Source organism: Lepisosteus platostomus, chromosome 2 (genome assembly GCF_059453375.1).
Source record: "Lepisosteus platostomus isolate fLepPlt1 chromosome 2, fLepPlt1.hap1, whole genome shotgun sequence".
NCBI lineage: Eukaryota > Metazoa > Chordata > Actinopteri > Semionotiformes > Lepisosteidae > Lepisosteus > Lepisosteus platostomus.
The window spans coordinates 68,511,088-68,517,703 of NC_142612.1; the positions used below are offsets into that span (position 1 = coordinate 68,511,088).

The 6,616-nt window shown below is 40.3% G+C and overlaps 1 protein-coding gene across 21 annotated transcripts in view; it reads right to left on the reverse strand.

Moving 5' to 3' along the window:
- kif1aa (kinesin family member 1Aa) overlaps positions 1-6,127 on the reverse strand; it is a 90,886-nt gene extending 84,759 nt beyond the window's left edge. For 6 of the 21 annotated variants that reach the window (XM_088615326.1, XM_088615319.1, XM_088615312.1 and 3 more), the window contains exon 1: positions 5,839-6,125. The gene's annotated coding sequence lies outside the window, so the exon portion shown is untranslated. Of the gene's footprint in view, positions 1-5,089; positions 5,175-5,838 lie in introns of those variants that run through there. The other 15 variants (XM_088615371.1, XM_088615415.1, XM_088615351.1 and 12 more) reach the window with 5 other exon arrangements.
- Between the last annotated feature and the right edge of the window lie 489 nt (positions 6,128-6,616).

Sequence of the window (6,616 nt, forward strand, 5' to 3'; positions counted from 1 at the left end):
TTTTTGTCTCTTTGAGTTTCAGAGCTGATCATACTGCAGTCTACCAGGGCTCAATATCTATTGATTCGATGCTTCAGGAGAAAAAAAATGATCTAGACTCAAAGAAGACTTAGCCTTCAGTGTTATAACAGCTGGAACAATGGCGTGAAGCTGCAATCAAGCTTGCTATCATTTAGAAGCAAACTGGACTGTGTAGCTTGCCAAGTGTTGCAGAATCAAGTTTTCCGGTAGCCCTTTGAAAATTGTAAAAATGTAGTTTACATCATAGCTCTTCCCTGTTTTTTCATGTTATTAGCCTTATGTTTTATATAATGTTTAACCATTTTTTTCTTGTTGAATGATGGTTTTACTGGAAACGTTCCACGTCAACTTAATTTTTCAACAAACCATAAGTTCTGAGAAGACAAATGGTTGGTAATTGTGGACTGCACAGCAAACTAGCAATACACAAATCCAGAAAATACAAAAGTATGTTAGGTGGGTGAACATCTTTTGACCTTCTATGAGTCATTTCCATCAAGATTTTCAAAAATGACAAAGTAAGAACGAGTTTCAGAATGCAATTTCTATAATCTGTTTTCAGATTCTAACTAGAACAGTATAGCTTTCAGAGCGTTTACTATAAATGACACATGCCTCAATCACCTTAATAAACTAAAAAGTAAGATAATAAAGATATTTGGTTACATAAATCATGCTTGAACAATCATTTTGCAATCTCTTTCTTATTTTTGACTTGATGTCTTTAAATTCTGATTCAAGATTCATTTTTCCTGAGAAAAACAATGAGTGTGGTAAATAGCATCTCACACAGAAAGAAAAAGATGGAGCCTCACAGAATACACACAACAGATGAAACCATAAAAACAGCAAAGAAGAGAAAAGAAAAGCTGATGTAAACTACTCCTTTACCCCACATATCTATCTGGCTCTTTATTGCACAGCCTCTTAGCCAGGGTGTGATCCGATTTCTGCAATCCACACTATCGCATTAAGCAGAGAAGGCTGTGAGCATTAGTACATGTATAATCAGGGACCAGATTAAGAGCAAGAGCTGCCATACACAAGAGGTAGAGGTGCACGAGAATCTCAATCCTGTGTACCAATTTTGTAATGTTGCTGGCAGAAGAAAGGAAAACGTTAAAACGACCATCCTCCTAACAAAATAAAGAGGTGGGGGACCTGTCATGTCTGGGATGGAATCACAGCAGTGTGATGAGTCAGTGAATGGTATCTTTCTCATGAGCTGCAAAGAAGAGTATCATGTGACTACACCGTGAAAAGTAACTGAACAGTTTACAAAAGTGAGACTTAAAAACATTCACAAAGAGGGCGAGCGTGATATTGCTCTTTAGGATGATGCTACACGAACACTTTCAGAGTACCTCTCTGGTACAAAGAGAAAATTAACGAATTGCACTTATCTTATGATGCAGTTGTATTGTAAGAACAGTATATTTTGCTTTTATTTAGTATTGGAAAGCAGTCATGGGTGTCCAATCCTGGAACCAGACGGCTGTGTGTCTGCAAGCTTTGGTTCTGACTTGGCATTTAACAAGCTGGTTACTGGCTTGACTGGACAGCTTTCAGTTTCTCCCTACTCTTCAGGTGCTGCTGCTTTAATGAGACTTGGAAAGCTTACACACACACACACCTGTGCTCCAGGACCGGCACTGGGGACTGCTGGACTATTATTTCTGTAAAAACCCTGGGGACACTACAACAGCGATCTCCAGTCCTTGTACTGGAGCCCAATGTCTTTACAGGTGTTCAGGCCAGGTGGGCTTATAATGACCTGAAACAGCTTGTTATTGGCTAAACTGGACCAGGTTAAGTTTTCCTAGCTCTTTGGGTTCTGCTTCTTTAAAGAAAACCTGCAGATGCACCAGCCCTCAAGGACCAGGGCACCTCTGCTGTCCCCCTATGTCCGGTTCACCTATTCTGTCTTATGCAAGTTGGATTTTAAATATTGTGTAAGGATCTGTAAAGCAAAACTAAGCAAATAAATGTTTAAAGGACTCAGCAGCTCCCACAAAAGTAGACTGATTTTCTAGCTTCTCAAGCTTCAAACTGAGAAAGTTTCAAAAGAAACATCACCTACTGTATGACTGCACAAAGTTAATACCAGGAAACAGAAAAAATCTTTTTTTTAATTTCACTGAACAGATATGCCATAGGTCAATTCATTATACTGAACAATAATTCTTATCAACAGGACTGATCAACAGAGGGTCCACTGTGCAAGTTATATACTAAGATAAGATCACTTTATTAGCCATATATAATTTCTTGCATTAAAAAGTTGTTTTTTTGCATACCCCAGCTTGCTCTCCATGAGATACACAGACAGGGAAAGACGCTTGGGGTGAGAGCGCAGGGTCAGCCATTTATACAGCACCCCTGAAGCAGTTGTTGTTAAGGGCCTTGCTCAGGGGCCCACCACAGAGTAGGATTGCTCTGCCGGCCACAGGATTTGAACCAGCAACCTTCCAGCCACAAGCACAGATCCTTAGCCACAGAGCCCCCACTCATGCTACTAGTAGCATCTGTCGCTACAGCAGTACACACGCTTTGCACCAGATTGCAGAGACTGTTTTGTAGGATTCCAACCCATTCCTCTCATACAGCCAGGACAAGCATAGAGCTGGTCATAGATGCCAACTTGTCATCCCAGCTCAATCCACAAATATTCAGTGGGGCACAAGGGGGTATCCATGGTACAACTATCACATTCCAATCGCTCAACAATGCCGTTGATCCATGAGCAGTGTGGTGTCCAGCTGGAGTTATGGCACGTCAGCATGAGTGATGCGTCATACCAGTATGCCAACTCCACCAATCACTAGAGGCAGAGTTCTGTAGTGACTTGACACCCCTGCTCAGATCATAACATGTGGACCTCACATATACACACAATAAAGAGCATATTGTTTCAGCCATCTGCACAACACTGGCTGAAGCATGTCAAGGTGGGCTACTCAAACCCTGATTCATTACTAAAGAGGGCTTAGTTTTGATTCTGGGAAGTCCAGCTCAGAGGACTTAATCCATCCTTCAGTGTATGGATGGGTCGAATGAGCAGGGCAAATTGGCTTCTCTCTGTCACTTTCTTCACAGATTTTCACTGCACAAGGCTTGACATTCACGTAGAGTGTTAAGTCACCTTGTCACCTGTGCCCAATCAGCTCTCTCTAGTGCAGTGATTCACGCTTACACAACATGCAAAGTCATTCAAGTGCATCATGGTCAGCCATGGGTGCTTATTTAATCAATAAATATGTCTACTTGTCTACCTTATTTTTCTAAAAACATAAATGTAATAGTGGAGTGAACTCTTTCTCTTAATACTCAATACATTTAAAGCTATGATGATACTGAGACAATTTTTCCTTCCGAGTCTAAAGACAGTTCTTTCCCAGGACCTGACAGATATAATGCAAAGCAATGTAATTTATTAAAGTTAATGCTTAGTGCTGGCCTATCCCAGATGAATTTATTCGCCCCTTAGTGGTATGTACCCCAACCATTATGGACAAGCTGAGTTTTTTGGGCACTATCATCCCCTCTTAATGCTGATACTTGCTTTCTCCCTCCCATTGGACAAAAGGTTATCTGCAATGCCAGCTTGGCAATGACTACCCAGTGCAGTACAGAGACTTTCAAAATGGCAGCCTGAATGAAATTCAGAATTACTCAAAATGCCACCAAATAATTTCCCTTTTAGCTTCTCATGGTCAGTATCTTAATGTCTTTTTGAGTAGAAACCTCGCATACATACGTGGCATTTAAAATCCCCCCAGGAGACTTTAAATGGAAAACAAAGGCTTTGTTCTGGCTGTAAATGCTGTGATCATCAACAGTATCTTTCTGGTGCAGACTAGACCGGAAACATACCGCTTTTACCGTACTTTGAGGAAATCACATCTCCAGATTTTGTTTGTTTGATGTTATGTACTGTAAAAAAAACTGCATTAGTGATATTCTTTTTTTTAAGCCACTATGATTCTTTTGTGAAGATTATTACTTCAGAGCTTGTCTTTCTATTAACATGTACATTCGTATTAGATTTTATTACTTTTCTAAACAGTTCTATTTCTTATTTGAAAACAAATAGTATGGTCATGTTCTTTGTTGTATTTTGCGCATGGTAATTGCATTCTGAATGCAATTAGGTTTTTTGTCACTTCAGTAATTTTACGTGAATTACACGAAACTGCGTTGTTACCCACTATAAACAAACAATTATACGAAAAAACAGGCTCACATGCGACGGATAAAATTAAGTAGGTCAGAGACTTGACATTACTTTCTAAAATAACCTTCACAGCCCTGTCCCAAATGAGTATCTATCGTTTTACTTGATTTTGTCGGGTTGTAAATCTAGAAAATTAATGAAAGAACTCTCCCCTTCAACGTTTCAACGTTTTCGCTTTCTCGCTCGCTACTCCCTGTTTCTATAGACGGACTGCCCTGGCTGTCTGGCGAAATGGGTGCGTCTTCCTGCAGGAAGCGAAGAATAGAGGGTTTTATTTGGAGAAACACCTGCTCTATAATATTAACGATAGCGGCACGACAGAAAACTGTTTTTAACTCGAGTTTTTGTTAACAGTATTAATTATAATTATATAACTGTGCTGCTGTTTAGAATAAGAATCATCGAACAGAATGTTGGGTACAATTGGAACGTTCGACAAATTATATCAGAAAAATATTTTTCTTACTTATGTCAAAATAACTCCTATAGGTGTTCAGTTCTTAATACAGACTTAATAGTTGCAAGTATAAAAATACAATTCTGAAAGCGCCGTCACAGTATTCACGGATGTGTATGTTACGATAAATAATGTATTGATGGAAATGCGCTCGAATTGTCGAGAGCCTTGCATAAGGACCAGATCTCATGACTTGACTCTGTTTCAGAATTAGGTTTGACTCAGCATTTTTAAACCCCGAATGACTAATGTAATTTAAATTTAAAACGTATATCTAATGCTTACCGGAGAAACCCATCACAAATGTGTTTTTAAGCGTACAGAGAACACTGCAAGTCTCAGTGATAAGTACAATAAACGGGGATACAATTACTTACGTATCTATATTTTAAGCCAGTGATTAGATAACCAGCTGGTAGCTGCACTTGTTTACCTTAAGGGCATCGCAACGCCCCTACTTCAGACTGTTTATGAACGCAAGGGCTGTCACCACCATTTTGAACTAGGGCAGAATCCGTTTTAGCCAGCGGGATGTGGTGGAAAAAAAATGCCGGTGTGATACCAGTATTCGCACTCCAGTGTTTAAACTGAGTAACACAGTGATGGATCATTAAAATCGGGGTGCCATCTTAGTTTTTTTTTTACAACGGATTGAAATCGAATCAGATCTATCAGTTAATATTTGTGAATGTATGCATAAATACATACACTGATGTGACAAATTGTAATATTTCCGTCCAAATTAAATGTGCTCCTCTATCACATAGGTAGCAAGGCAGGTGGATCATTGTTTCCTCTTGCACTGAATGTACTGTCTCCTGTTTTCTGCTACTTGCTGGTGTGTTTCTCCATGACAGTGCATTTCTCCACCAACAGCCCTTCTCTGGATTAAAACCTGGGAAAAGAAGGGTTTTCTAGAGCAAATATATGTCGCAGTGCCCCTTAAAATCCCTGTTTGCCAATCTCCAGACATGATCTGGGAATGCTGACAGTCCTCAACGGACACACCAGCTCAGACACGCACCCCAGAATAATTACTAATACCCTAGACCATCCACAGAATATTTTCAGAAAAAAAGGAACAACTAAATAACCTCTGCCGCACAATGACACATCAAAATCTTACCTTTTGTATGTTTACAGGTCAGTGAGGCTTCTGTTTTTTGGGCTGCTGGGTGGCTCCTTGTTGCTTCCAGTCCAGCTTCTCCACAGCCCTGTTTCAGCTCTTCCACTGTCCCTGACTCCCCACAACCAAGCAGGCAGCCACCAGGCAACACTACACCCTGGGTGGGTATAGCCAGATGCGTTCTGTGGCCTGGTACAGAATGGATCGTTGGGGGTTGGGGGGGGGTGGGATCTGGGTGTTGTGTGCTCCACAATCCAAAGGCAAAATGGCTCTGTTGATTGACTAGGGCAGGGATGCTGAGTTGCACTGAGCCAGTGACATCATCACTGAGAGAGGCAGCAGCATCAATGCAGCAGAGAGAGGGGAGGGGAGAGAGAACAGTGAGGGAGAGACATCCCATGGGAGATTTGTACACACACACACACATACAAAAAACAATTCTAGATTGTGGCCCAGGCTTGCTAGGAGGATCATACACCACACTGACCAAAATAAATATATATTTTACAAACATGGCAACAGAAACCCATCATTCATGTTGGTGAATTGGGCTTTTGTTATGTATTTGTAATCCCCAATAATAAACAATGCAGGCCATTGTTCCATGCATTCAGTCAAGTTGTAATGTCCAGTCAGGCTATGAAAATGGTTAAATGTGCTTCCTCAAATGAATAATAAAACGTCCTTTATGATAATACTAAAATATGAACCATGGGGATTAAAAAGAAAACAGTTAGAATGATACCATTGAAACTTTACAAAGTACCCGCATGTATAT